Consider the following 15,065-nt stretch of genomic DNA (forward strand, 5'->3'; position numbering starts at 1 on the left):
AATCATGGGGAAGACTGCTGACCTGACAGTTGTCCAAAAGACGACCATTGACACCTTGCACAAGGAGGGCAAGACACAAAAGGTCATTGCAAAAGAGGCTGACTGTTCACAGAGCTCTGAGTCGAAGCACATTAATAGAGAGGCGAAGGGAAGGAAAAGATGTGGTAGAAAAAAGTGTACAAGCAATAGGGATAACCACACCCTGGAGAGGATTGTGAAACAAAACCCATTCAAAAATGTTATAAAAGACTCCAATAAAAGCGAGGATTAAACTCCAAAACCTGACTTGAATTAACCTAACAAATGAGTTTGGGCTAAAACGGTTTCATAAAAGGTAATTGAAGTTCACGCAGTCCCGCTAATTCGATCCAGGTTCACCTAGTCAAGATAATTTCACGTGCACGCTTTTTTTAAGCAGCCCTACAGGTCGATCATGGATCAGATCGATCCACCACAGGAAACATTTTGTGCTATTTTATGTGTTTGAGACATGGTGTTTTCCTCAGTGCATAACTTACTTTTCACAAGTTTATTCTCCATCTGTAAATGTTAGAAAGTAATGCAAATATTTCCATTTTGCTGCTAAACTTCACAGTGAACGAGCGCTGCTGCGCGCATGTGCGCTAAACAGACGGGACGCAATAGAAGAAAATCAATATAAATCAATATACTTTGGGCCAATTACTGAGTTTAGATTCATCTTACCAATTAAAATTTAGTCTCTGCATATTTCTTTTAATTTTGTGATTTTAATTTCTGCTCTCCTAATAACCATAAAGGTACTTGGTCATTCTACAGAAACGTCCACTTTTCTGTCCCTAGACTTTACAGAAATATTACACTTGAAACACTTTAGGATTACAATTTTTTTAATATATTTTAATATGAAACAATTTGTTATTTGAACAATTAAACCTTCTTGAGCCATCAATGTGGCAATATTTGTTTTTTAATTAATTATAATAATTTCAAGCACCACAGATGCTTTATTTTGAGATCAGAAATGGGTTTTTCTACCATTTCAACTACAATAATGTATACATAACTATCAAATATATAATGTAAATGATATTACAAAAACAACTGCTGAATAAACATTATAAAATATATAATGAATGTAGTGGTCCCCTGGTGTTGTGTCACTGGTGTTACCTTTTACAAAAATCTCTTATTTTGAATTAACAAATCACACAGATGACATCACTTGACTTCCTTCTTCCTGTTTCATGAAGATCCATGAAGAAAGGCCAGTGGAAAGTCCTCTATCTCTTTTCAGTTATCAGAAATCTTAATTAGAAAATCATTTTGCATAAAATAGCACTAAGATTACATGATTCTAACTTTTCTTTCTCATTGTTAATGTTCTCATTGTTGGTCAGATAAAAAAATTAAATTGTAAAAATTTGCAAATGCACAGCCATTTAAAATGTATACACCCAGAGTTGTCAGGGGTAGTTTGTGTGAAACACACACAGACAAAGAGTTTCAATATAAATGTCTTTAATGACAAAACTCAGGGGAACAAATAAACACAAATAACATAAATGAGAACCGACACAGACTGAGGGAGAACACGGAATATATACAGGGCACATTTATGTATATATATAAAATAAAACACATAATAAAAATGTATATACTTTTTAAACACAAATGCTCATCTTGCACTGCTCTGCGGCACTTGTTACGTAATCACTAATAATAATTTCCATCACACGTGACTTTTCCAAAGGGATTATGCAATGCGTGGCGGATCACAGAGCAGTGCAAGATGAGCATTTGTGGTTAAAAAGTGTTTATATATATATGTGTACACTTGTGTGCCCTCTTATTTCAGTGTATATATATAAATATATATAATTAGCAAATGGCTGATGATTTCTCTAGATAAGACCCTTATTCCTCGTCTGGGATCGTTTAAAGCTCTTTGAAGCTGCACTGAAACTGTAATTTGGACCTTCAACCCGTTGAACCCCAGTGAAGTCCACTATATGGAGAAAAATCCTGGAATGTTTTCCTCAATAACCTTTACTTTTTCAGATAAGCAAAGCGTCATAATAACCAAAAGTGAGCATTTCCAAACTGTTTGGCTAATAATTTTACATGCATGTTTTTAATGTACTTAGAAATAATTGGACACTTTCAAATGAAACTTAAAGGTGCCATAGAATTGAAAATTGAATTTATATTGGCATAGTTGAATAACAAGAGTTCAGTACATGGAAATGACATACAGTGAGTCTCAAACTCCATTGTTTCCTCCTTCTTATATAAATCTCATTCGTTTAAAAGACCTCCGAAGAACAGGTGAATCTCAACATAACACTGACTGTTACGTAACAGTCGGGGTCATTAATATGTACGCCCCCAATATTTGCATATGCCAGCCCATGTTCCCAACATTATGAAAGGCATTAGACAAGGGCAGCCAGTATTAACGTCTGGATCTGCACAGCTGAATCATCAGACTAGGTAAGCAAGCAAGGACAATAGTGAAAAATGGCAGATGGAGCAATAATAACTGACATGATCCATGATATCATGATATTTTTAGTGATATTTGTAAATTGTCTTTCTAAATGTTTCGTTAGCATGTTGCTAATGTACTGTTAAATGTGGTTAAAGTTACCATCGTTTCTTACTGTATTCATGGAGACAAGACTGTCGTTATTTTCATTATTAAACACTTGCAGTCTGTATAATTCATAAACACAACTTCATTCTTTATAAATCTCTCCAACAGTGTGTAATGTTAGCTTTAGCCACGGAGCACTATCAAACTCATTCAGAATCAAATGTAAACATCCAAATAAATACCATACTTACGCGATTAGACATGCTGCATGACGAACACTTTGTAAAGATCCATTTTTAGGGTTATATTAGCTGTGTGAACTTTCTTTATGCACTGTATTACAGTCGCGAGCTCGGTGGGCAGTGAGCAAAAGATTTAAAGGGGCCGCAGCGTAAAACGGCTCATATTTAATGATGCCCCAAAATAGGCAGATAAAAAAATTATTTAAAAAAATCTATGGGGTATTTTGAGCTGAAATTTCACAGACACATTCAGGAGACACCTTAGACTTATATTACATCTTGTGAAAAAAGTAATTCGATGGCACCTTTAAAGGCTGTGATTTTCCCTTTTTTTTTGGAAACAAAAATAAAAGTATCACTTTATCTGATATAACACAAAAGGAACCACAAAGGGTTTAACTACAATACAATAAAAAAAAAAACTACAATAACCTTTTTTGGTGTTATTTGTGGTAAAACTATGGTTAATTTTCATAAGGGTATTCCAAGTTCATTGTTGTTGTTTCTCTACTACTCTAAATGTGCATCACATAGTGTATCTGTGCTCTCTCTGGCTGTGTTTTTGCAATAGGCTATACTGTATAATGTTATATCGCACATCATTAAAACAACAATTACGATATATACATATATATCACACACCCAATTTATCACCTGTCTGTAGACTTCGATTTAACCATAATTTGTATTTTTTGTCATCAAGTCTATATACATTGAAGAGGCAACATCCCGGCATTTTGTCATCTCATACTGTTCCATCAGGAGGCGCAATTCACTAATGACTGGTATATATACATGTAGCCACATGTGCAGTCATTTTCAAAAAACAAAACTAAAATAATATGAAGTGAACTCAGTGCAGGCCTCCTTGTTTACATCCAACATAACATATCATAATATAATATCATTGACAGTGGTAGTGAGTAGCCATGTATGGTTTTACCTGTACGGTTACCAAGTCTCACTGTCAGAATATTTTCATTTAAGCCTAATAGTTAATAAAATAATTCTTACCAATCAAATAATTTTTCGAGGATAGTGAGGTCACTGGGGTATAGCTGACTGACTGTAAATCCTGAATTCTTGACTGCCACCTGTTATGTTATTCACAATCAGGCATTTGCAAAATAAAAATTATTTATTTTATTTTATTTTTTATTTATCACTGATACTCAATATAATATATAATAATTCTCTCGGTTTATTTATTTATTTTTTGTACAGTTGGTTCTTTGGGATTCAGTGTCATGATCACCGTCTGTTCCTGTCAGTTCCCGGACTACATCTCCCATCATCCTCTCTGCCACTCACCTGCACACACTTAACACTAATCACTAATCACCACACCCAGCTGCAGCTCATTACCAGGACAATAAAAGACTCTTACACACATCACCTCACTGCTAGGTCTTGTTTTCCCAGTGTAACATTTCCAAGCGTTTGTCCTGTTTATCCTGTCTGTTCCGGTTCCTGTTTCTGATCCCTGTCTGGTTCTCCTGTCCTGTGATTGATAGCTGCCTGCCTTTTGACCACTGCCTGTTCTCTGACTACGATCCTGCCTGTCTCTGATGTTCCTGTTTACCCCGTTTGACCACGCCTGTACGACCACGCTCAACATTTAATAAAGCTTCGCATGTGGATCTTACTCTGAGTCCTGCCTTTGTTACAGAAGACCTAGCCACACCCAGATCCAGCAGCTTTGTTGGGCGTCCTAGTCCCAGTATGGATCCCGCAACACATCTGGTCAGCCTTCGTCAAGGTAACTGCACCCTGGAGGTTCATATCCAGAAATTCCTGGACATTGCCCATTTTTCTGATTTACCGGACTGTGCCCTCATTGACTTTTTTGCTTATGGACTAAATGAACCTCTTAAGGGTTATTTAATCGCCAATGGTCCCCGAGGGACGTTTATGGAATTCTTGGACTTTGCCCTGCTTACCGTTGGTTCACGTTTTACTGTGGGTGTCGCGGGGAAATGCGACACCATAGTAAATCACGTAATGGACGCCGCATCAAAGAACATTCACAAAATGGCAGCCACCATTACAACAACACCAGTCTATGTCCTCGCTGATCGCCCAGAGCAACGTCACGCCTTCGCTGATCGCCCAGAGCAACGTCACGCCTTCGCTGATCGCCCAGAGCAACGTCACGCCTTCGCTGATCGCCCAGAGCAACGTCACGCCTTCGCTGATCGCCCAGAGCAACGTCACGCCTTCGCTGATCGCCCAGAGCAACGTCACGCCTTCGCTGATCGCCCAGAGCAACGTCACGTCTCTAGATCAGTTCGGGAGCGGAGAGGGTTGCGTTCCAGTGTGACTGATTCACCGCTGATTTCAGCACGAGCGGCTGGCATTCCTAAGCCTCCGCCGGCTGCGTCGCACTCAAGCCAGCCGGCCGCGTCGCACTCAAACTCGTCGGACGCTACGCTCTCAAGTTCGTCGGACGCTACGCTCTCAAGTTCGTCGGACGCTACGCTCTCAAGTTCGTCGGACGCTACGCTCTCAAGTTCGTCGGACGCTACGCTCTCAAGTTCGTCGGACGCTACGCTCTCAAGTTCGTCGGACGCTACGCTCTCAAGTTCGTCGGACGCTACGCTCTCAAGTTCGTCGGACGCTACGCTCTCAAGTTCGTCGGACGCTACGCTCTCAAGTTCGTCGGACGCAACGCTCTCAAGTTCGTCGGTTGCAACGCTCTCAAGTTCGTCGGTTGCAACGCTCTCAAGTTCGTCGGTTGCAACGCTCTCAAGTTCGTCGGTTGCAACGCTCTCAAGTTCGTCGGTTGCAACGCTCTCAAGCGCCCTGGATGCGATGGACAAGATGTCTGCTTTGCCAGTGCCCACGGGCAAGATGGCCGCCCCTGCAGTGCTGAAAGATGTAGGGGGTGTTCCAGCCATTGAGTCCGCTCCAGAACCTGCTTCAGCCAGTGAGTCTGCTCCAGAACCCACTCCAACCGGTGAACCATCACCTCACCCTCGGAAGAGGAGGAGAAGGAGGAAGAAGGCTTCTTTAATTCCTCAAGGCTCAGAAGCCTTTCAAGAGGCCGCTGGGGGTCCAGAGACTACTCCAGAGGTCTCTCCCACTCCGCCCAGGTGTCTCGCTCTGCCGGCGCCACCTGAGCTCCTTGCCCTGCCGGCGCCACCTGAGCTCCTCGCCCTGCCGGCGCCACCTGAGCTCCTCGCCCTGCCGGCGCCACCTGAGCTCCTCGCCCTGCCGGCGCCACGTGAGCTCCTCGCCCTGCCGGCGCCACGTGAGCTCCTCGCCCTGCCGGCGCCACGTGAGCTCCTCGCCCTGCCGGCGCCACGTGAGCTCCTCGCCCTGCCGGCGCCACCTGTGCTCCTCGCCCTGCCGGCGCCACCTGTGCTCCTCGCCCTGCCGGCGCCACCTGTGCTCCTCGCCCTGCCGGCGCCACCTGTGCTCCTCGCCCTGCCGGCGCCACCTGTGCTCCTCGCCCTGCCGGCGCCACCTGTGCTCCTCGCCCTGCCGGCGCCACCTGTGCTCCTCGCCCTGCCGGCGCCACCTGTGCTCCTCGCCCTGCCGGCGCCACCTGTGCTCCTCGCCCTGCCGGCGCCACCTGTGCTTCTCGCCCTGCCGGCGCCACCTGTGCTTCTCGCCCTACCGGCATCTACTGAGCTCCTCGCCCTACCGGCATCTACCGAGCTTCCAGCCCTGCCGGCGCCATCCAAGCTTCCAGCCCTGCCGGCGCCGCTCAAACGCCTTGCGCTGCCAGCGCCACTCAGGTGTCTGGCCCTGCCAGCTTCACCCACACGCCTTGTCCTGCTGGCGCCACCCGAACTCCTTGCCCATGAACCTGTGACGGGCCCCGCTGAAATCCCCAATAACTTTTTGGGGGGGGGCAGTATACCTAGGGGTGGGGAGCTGGTGGGTGGGGACCCTGCTCAACCACTGCTGTCATGGCCATTAATGGACTGTAGGCCACTAAGGCCATGTATGGACTCCGACCTGCCGTGGCTGCCCAAGCCGCCTGATCTGCCGTGGCCGCCCAAGCCGCCTGATCTGCCGTGGCCGCCTAAGCCGCCTGACCTGCCGTGGTTGCCTGAACCACCCGACCTACCGTGGCCGCCCAGGCCACCTGACCTGCCGTGGCCGCCCGAGCCACCTGACCCGCCGTGGCTGCCCGAGTTCCAGGGGCTGCATTGGAGATCCCGTTCCTGGCTGCTACTAGATCTCCAATGCACCCACCCCAGCTGTTCCTTCACGTCGCAAGGTCGCGCCTTCCGGGAGGGGGGCGTTATGTCATGATCACCGTCTGTTCCTGTCAGTTCCCGGACTACATCTCCCATCATCCTCTCTGCCACTCACCTGCACACACTTAACACTAATCACTAATCACCACACCCAGCTGCAGCTCATTACCAGGACAATAAAAGACTCTTACACACATCACCTCACTGCTAGGTCTTGTTTTCCCAGTGTAACATTTCCAAGCGTTTGTCCTGTTTATCCTGTCTGTTCCGGTTCCTGTTTCTGATCCCTGTCTGGTTCTCCTGTCCTGTGATTGATAGCTGCCTGCCTTTTGACCACTGCCTGTTCTCTGACTACGATCCTGCCTGTCTCTGATGTTCCTGTTTACCCCGTTTGACCACGCCTGTACGACCACGCTCAACATTTAATAAAGCTTCGCATGTGGATCTTACTCTGAGTCCCGCCTTTGTTACATTCAGACCCTGTCATCCTGGTTTCTTATTGGTGTTCGTGTGTAGCTGGGACTGCAGTGTGCCACATTTTTGCTTTGCTGTTTCAAACAGCACATTATTCTCAGCTCGTTTTCTAGTTGGGTATCATTTTGTACCATGTGACAATCTACAGAGCGTGTGCACTTTTTTCCCTTGGGCTTCCCTCCACAAAACAGGACTTCTGATTGTAAATATTCAACATGTTGGATATTTATGATTTGAGACGGGCCTGGCCCTGACCTTTTTCCGAGCAGATTCAGTCACTCTTAACACACCTCACACCACAGGAAAATTTAATTGGAAATCTCATTAATCTGTAGAGCCATCAATAATAATCAGGACTTTACCTAGCATAGTCGGAAGGAGAGCATTGGGATTATCTTGTAGTGTGTGACTGCCTTTAGCTCATCGCTGTCATTAATGCTTGGTTATCTACTCCCAATGCGTCAAAAAATAAAGCATGGTCAAGTGCCTTGCGCATCACTTTTTATATTTATATACTTCTTATATGCTTTGTTTGTTTAAAGCATTTATCATTTCTAAGAAATCTTACAGAAGCTAATGTGAACGTTCTGTAAATATTTAAACCTTTTTGTTGATCAGCTGTAAAGGTCTGACACATTTAGAGTGGTCTATTTAGCAGTGGTCTTTTGAGTTTTTTTAAAAAGTGTATATAATTTATATGATCTAGGTGTCAGGAAGAGGATTGTGCGGTGCATCACACTGAATAGCAGCTAAAAAACTGGCCAAAAAAAAAATCAAGCAGCAAACTTGGAGGGGTTAGAGATCACTGTCTGTCGTCATGGCATTCTCCTAATGGTCTTAATTTTTGCGTACCCCCTTTTTCTGAAGAAAAAACTCGCAGATATGTCAGAAGGGAACATCAAATTCTTCTGTCGCCTGCAAATACTTCCTGTATCTCCAACACATTTCTAAGCACTGCCCCGAGCTGCAGTCTTTACTGGACATGCATCCTTTTCTGCCAGTGATGCATGCCAAAGCACACTCTTGGAAATGTGAGGGGTATTACCATGTATTTAACAAGCAGAAGATACTCAATTTGGGACAAGATCTGGTTAACAGATAGTCCTGGTCCGATTAGCGTTCAGATTGGCAATTTTATTTCGAACCAAAAGATACTGAATCTAAAGGCATAGGGATACATTCACAACGTGATTGGTTGGATTATTGTATTGCCTATTTTGAGACGGAACTAACCGAACATCCAAAACAAAGCTGTTTGCTGAGGTAAATGCGCTCGTTGTGTGTGTGTAACCTGCATGTGATGGTATTTTGGCCAGCTGGGAACTCGTGAAGAGCTTATAAAATGTGTAAAGTAGTCAAAACAGCGGCGGGAATCCATCCGACACACACACAAACGATCTGCTGCATGGAGACGCGCGTCTGATGCCTGTGATGAGCAAACTCACGACTATGACAAGAAAAACTGTCATGCTAAGGATTCTGTCCTTTTTAGAATAATAATAATAATAATAATAGTTCGTTAGTCCAGAGTTCGTTTGGAAGCGGACCGAGACGCATCTTTTCAGCGGTCGTGGTCCGCTTGTTTGATGCGCACTAGGGTTCGGATGGCAGCGTTCTCATATGTTCAAATTAACCGCACTAATCGAGCAATCGCACCGGGGTTCGTTTTAATAGAACCAAACATGACAAGTGTGAACGCACCCTTCAGCAGTAAGCCAATCAGCAGTAGGACTGCTGAAGGAGAGAGGGCTGAGAGACATTACAAAAGAAGGGAATATCACTTTACTGACATTACTGATGTCCATAACTAGAGGAGGAGCAAGAAGAGGAAATTTTGACACTGATTTTTACAATGATTAGATTTTTTATATTTTGATACTTTATATTGCTTTTTTTTTTGCACCATAATCTACACAGGCTGTACCTTAAGTTCAGTAAATACCTTACTGAATAATGCATTGAATAGTGTAATTGTACAAACAATAAACAATTGTCACAATATGTATTGGTTGTTTAAACTAATGTCTTACTGTCAAAATTGTATTCTTATTCTTGTTTCACAGGCCAAAATCCTTGGTTATGAAATAAATGGAGAAGCTCATTTCAAATGGGTTTTGCTGTTGTTTTTGAGGGGTCCTTATGCTATAATTATGAATATAATAATAGTTTATTGCCTTGTCTGTAGCCTAGTCATATTATTGTTTCTTTACAACATTTCTGTCAAACATTTCTGTATTTCATCAGATAGTCTCATAATACCCATAAAAAACTAATACAAGCATGATGTAAGTAGCCTATAGAAAATTAAAATATTCAGATATAAATGTTCAATTCACATTTATTTGTATGGCGCTTTTCACAATACATATCTTTTCAAAGCAGCTTTACAGAGAATGCATGTCAACATTACAATTTAAAGAAGAATGCAGTTAGCAAATAATGTAATAATTTAGGCAATTCATTTACAAACACTGTAAGCAATTTACTTGAAGGTAGAAGCAATGAGCTCCTGGAAAAATGAGTTACATATTAACAATAATTAGGATATATAGAAATTTGGGAATATGAATGTTGATCCAGATGTTGCGTCTTCTGAAGTCCTCGCAGGAGTTGACGCCGTCTCTTCACAGGTGTTGGTCATCTGAGGTCTTCTTAAGAGGCTGGATCCAAACTGAAGCTGATGAACTTTCTAGTCACAGTAAAACAGAAAAGCAAAAGGAGAACAATTAGCGTAGCTGCTGTTCATAACATTAAGCAAAGATAGTCATGTGCAGTTGATCTGGTATGAGATGCATTATGTGAACGCTTGGCTAAAGAGATGCGTCTTTAATCTAGATTTAAACTGGGTGAGCGAGTCTGAGCCCCGAACATTATCAGGAAGGCTATTCCAAAGTTTCGGAGCCAAATGTGAAAATGCTCTCCCTCCTTTAGTGGACTTAGATATCCTAGGTACAACCAGAAGTCCAGAGTTTTGTGATCTTAAAGAGCGTGAAGGATTGTAGGGCGATAGAAGATCGGTTAAGTACACAGGAGCTAAACCATTTAGAGCCTTATAGGTCATTAGCAATACTTTATAATTGATACAGAACTCGATAGGTAACCAGTGTAGAGATGATAAGATTGGTGTTATATGATCATATTTTCTTGACCTGGTAAGAACTCTAGCAGCTGCATTTTGTACTAATTGTAGCTTGTTTATTGAGGAAGCAGGACAACCAGCTAATAATGCATTACAGTAATCTAGTCGAGACGTCATGAAGGCATGAACTAACTTTTCTGCATCAGAAATAGATAAAATATTATGTATCTTAGCAAGTCCAAAAAATTAAATGAGAACTGTGAACCTGAGATTTTTGTTCTAGAAATGTATACAAATTAGCGCATATTTAATTAGATAATGCATCATTTGCATATTTAAACATTACATTTTAGAAAACTTGTAATACAAAAATGTTTGCAATTTTTAATGTAAATCAATCACCTGGGGTAGCATGGTGATATCTATTAGTTAATTTTTTACCCTATTCACCTGGGGTGTCTCGCCTTAATACCTCGTCTTATCTGAATTTAATAGAAGAAAATTGAGTAACAATTTTTTTTTTCTAAAGCGAAAAGCATAATAACTCTCTAGTAACTACTGAAGTCTTTGTAAACTTTTGAGGTTTTTGTAAAGTATTGGATAGTAATAACTCAAGAGTTAATATATAACTCTAAAATAACGACTTCTTATTTGGATCAGTATTCTAAAGAGAAGATAATTTTAACCCACTAGTAATTACTTAAGTGTTATCAAATATATCATAAGGAATTACTGCACAAAAACATCAAAAGTTTACAAAGACTTCAGTAGTTATTAGAGAGTTATCATGTTTTTCACTTTAGAATACTGATCCAAATAATTTAGTAATACTTCAGTCATTACTAGTGGGTTACCAAGGCCTTTAAAATTAATTATACATTATGCATCATTCATTATGAACCTGTATATATTAGTTGTTAGTAGTTCTCTGGGAGGAATGAAAAAACAGTATTACTGATTAGTTAATAGTGAACTACCACCTACAACCTACTTACTAATTCATAAATCAGAGTTTATTGTTAGTTAATAGTAGTTACTAGAGTGTTATAATGCATTACTCATTTGTTCCTGTGTAGTTATTCATTAATGAAGGATCAATATTCTAAAGTGTTACCCTAAACTGTAATGAAACATTTTGTTCTGGTGATGTCTGTTTATTTGTTAATCTAGCTACAGTACTAAACAAGAACCGTGGATTGTTTCAGTTATTTTCTATGAGTTTGCGGAGATGCTTTAGAGTCTTTCTATAACGGGACAAGCTGTCTTTCCACGCCATTCTGAAGACCTCTAAACAAGTTTGTCTTCATTTGCGTTCTAGATTACAAGTTTCCCTTTTGATAGCGTGAGTAATACTGTTGTACGATGGTACAGTATTTTTCTCTCTAACCTTTTGTTAAAAAAAAAAGTAAAACTTGAAACAAACTACTTCCAATCAGTTCAGTTTAGTGAGAACACAGATTTCAGATAAAAAAAAATAGCTAAGAGTTAGTGCGTTTGCAGACGTCTGACTGTTACTGACACTTTTAAAAGCAGTTTCACTTCCTTATTTTCAGAGAAAGAGAAAGAAATTTCAGAGCCGCTGATCAACATGACAGTTCAGAAGAGAAGACAAGTCTACAAATATTGTTTAAGGTGAGTGTTTCATCTTTCTTTTGTTGTTCTCATCTAGTTTCAAAAACAGTCCATAAATACATACAGTATTTTCACTTTTGAATTCAGATCTGTGACATGTGAGATGGGAAAAGTAGGGCTGAATAATAATAATTTATACACATAATCTGTGCTTTCACACAACTGAAGCTTAGAGACATTTATCTGAAGTAAACTAACACTGAAACATCTCTGAGATACAAACCTGCTTTCTGGAAGGTGTGTGTGTGTGTGTGTGTGTGTGTGTGTGTGTTCTGGTTTGTATTACATTGTATTACATGTATTACACCAAATGTCCCCACTATGTAATAAAAACCTGAGATCACCTACATCGTGGGGACCAGCCAGCGGTCCCCACGAGGGAAATGGATTAATAAACATACTAAATAATGTTTTTTTGAAAATGTAAAAATGCAGAATGTTTCCTGTGATGGTTAGGTTTAGGGATAGGGGTAGTGTAGGGGGATAGAATATACAGTTTGTACAGCATAAAAACCATTAGAGTCCCCACTAAGATAGCAAAACAAACCTGTGTGTGTGTGTGTGTGTGTGTGTGTGTGTGTGTGTGTGTGTGTGTGTGTGTGTGTGTGTGTGTGTGTGTGTGTGTGTGTGTGTCTCTCTCTGGTTTGAGGTTGTGTAACGCCCTTCTGTCTGATAACAGATCCGTTTCCTCCATTGAGATGTGGAAATCTCACTTAAAAACTTCCTTATTTTCTATGTCTTTGAATTGTTGGTGTTTTTGGAGCCTTATTTTGTTTTATGTTTATGATGTATATATTTGATGTTTTATGGTGTTTTTACTGACTGTAGAGTCTTTGGTCTATAGTGTAGTGGTAAAGTGCTCTGTAAATAAACTAGACTCGAGACTTGACCAGTGACTGTATCACCTGCTGAACCTGGTAAAGTTAACCTGGAGCTGTTTCCAGCAGGCCGGAGATCCTCTTCTCCATCAGCTCTGCTGGAATCAAGTGTCTGTTCAAATGAGGAAGATCTTCTGGAGACTCAGAGGAGATCTTTAGTTAGCTGAAAGTGTTGCTGTTTTCTCCTGCAGCTTCTTCTGTCTCTGTCATCATTGGTGTTTTGATGGCTGGGATTTTGTCTGGACTGATGTAGTTTGTCAAAACAGCTTCACAGTGATAAAAACAGGATCAGTCATGGAAACAGCTGTGGAGATGGTTCAGATTTTGCTGTAAAGTGGCTCTGAAAGACAGTAGTGTCATTATTCAGCTCAGTCAGTTCAGTGTTGATTCAGATGAACTATGAATTATATTTAATTTATTATAACAATTTCTTCTACTCTCGATTTATTAAGCATAATCGTGTGTGATGTTTTCCTGTTGGTTATTTATCCTGAAAACGTTTCATTTTAATTTGGATTTTGCGTTATCTTGCATTGATATCAAGCCTCCTCGATCTTTCATGGTTTCTGTTGTCAGATTTCATATATTGTGTCTGATCTGTGAGTTGATGATTGCGTGTCTGTGTTGATCTGTTGTGTGCTTGAGATTTTCACTTCATAGTTTCAAACCAACTGTAAAATAATAGATGAAGAGCTGAATGAAGATCAAATTCACATCAGTACAGCAGGTGGCGCTGACAACCAGTTTACTCCCATACTGGTCTGTTGAAGTGACAGCTTTAACACTGAGATCATGAGCATTTATTCACAGATGGGATGATGAACACAATTAAAATCATCTGCACTTTTTACAGTTTTTACTATCTGTAGGACATGTTTCACAATACACTTCAATTCTCTTTACACAGCTCTCCTCATCAGCTTTCAGATAACTTCACGTTCGAGATGCACTAGTACTAAACTACCAAACACTTGTACAGTTTTAATCAGTTCATTCTTTCTGTAGTCACATTTTCAAAACTCTAAACACTATTAGCACAACATCCGTTTGTTGCGATCACACCATTAACACAATAATGCCAAAAATTCAACCTTCTGCAAAGTTCAATGAAGGCTCAGGCGGAAAAGTTGAAAAGTCTGTGAAAGAGATCTTGGTGGTCAAAGAGCATGTAAATGTACAAGCAGAACGATTGTAAAAGTAAGCCGGAATCAAGGCAAAATCCAATCTGACCCATCCCCACGAGTGTTTCTGCCAATCAGAAATTGTCTTGGGCGGGTCCTACACCCCATTCTGCTCTTCTTGCATGTAATTTTGAGATCAATTAATGTCCACATGATCACATGCGACCAAACTTTTGAGAGTTTTAGTAAATAATAATTTTTAGTCCCGCTTCTACGGTCTCTGCGAGCCTGAGAGACGAGGCACTCTTTGGCACCCGCGTCTAGACCTCTGGAAACTCCATGTCTGGTCCCTGGACGGGACGCGGAGGTTCTAGGTGACTTACCACCCAATGTACTTAACACCATCACTTCGGCACATGCACCGTCTACAAGACGTGCTTACGCTTCGAAGTGGAACCTGTTCGTCAAGTGGTGCTCTTCTCGCCAAGAAGACCCCCCCAAGATGCTCGATCAGAGTCGTGCTGTCCTTCTTGCAGCAATGGTTTCTGTTCCAGAGCGTATTATGTCCCCCCTCCACCCTCAAAGTCCACACTGCTGCTATCAACGCTTACCACGAACACATAGATGGCAAAACTGTTGGTCAGCACGACCTGGTCATCAGGTTCCTTAGGGGGGCGAGACGGTTAAATCCTCCTCGACCTCCCTCTATACCCTCTTGGGACCTTGCTCTGGTGCTTTGAGCACTTCAGATTGCTCCCTTTGAGCCCTTGCATTCAGCAGACTTAAAGATTCTGTCTCTGAAGACTTTGCTGCTGATTGCATTGGCCTCCATCAAGAGGGTAGGAGACCTGCAGTC

The 15,065-nt window shown here is 41.7% G+C and overlaps 1 protein-coding gene and 1 pseudogene across 3 annotated transcripts in view; one reads left to right on the forward strand and one right to left on the reverse strand.

The window, feature by feature from the left end:
* The window catches only part of LOC137007702 (uncharacterized), a 1,237,067-nt pseudogene that overhangs the window by 57,035 nt on the left and 1,164,967 nt on the right, over nucleotides 1-15,065 (reverse strand).
* The window catches only part of LOC137006087 (NACHT, LRR and PYD domains-containing protein 3-like), a 126,994-nt gene continuing 124,071 nt past the window's right edge, over nucleotides 12,143-15,065 (forward strand). For all 3 annotated transcript variants that reach the window (XM_067366509.1, XM_067366519.1, XM_067366499.1), the window contains exon 1: nucleotides 12,143-12,210. The gene's annotated coding sequence lies outside the window, so the exon portion shown is untranslated. The remainder of the gene's footprint in view (nucleotides 12,211-15,065) is intronic.

This window comes from Chanodichthys erythropterus, chromosome 3, assembly GCF_024489055.1.
Source record: "Chanodichthys erythropterus isolate Z2021 chromosome 3, ASM2448905v1, whole genome shotgun sequence".
In the NCBI taxonomy this organism is placed as follows: domain Eukaryota; kingdom Metazoa; phylum Chordata; class Actinopteri; order Cypriniformes; family Xenocyprididae; genus Chanodichthys; species Chanodichthys erythropterus.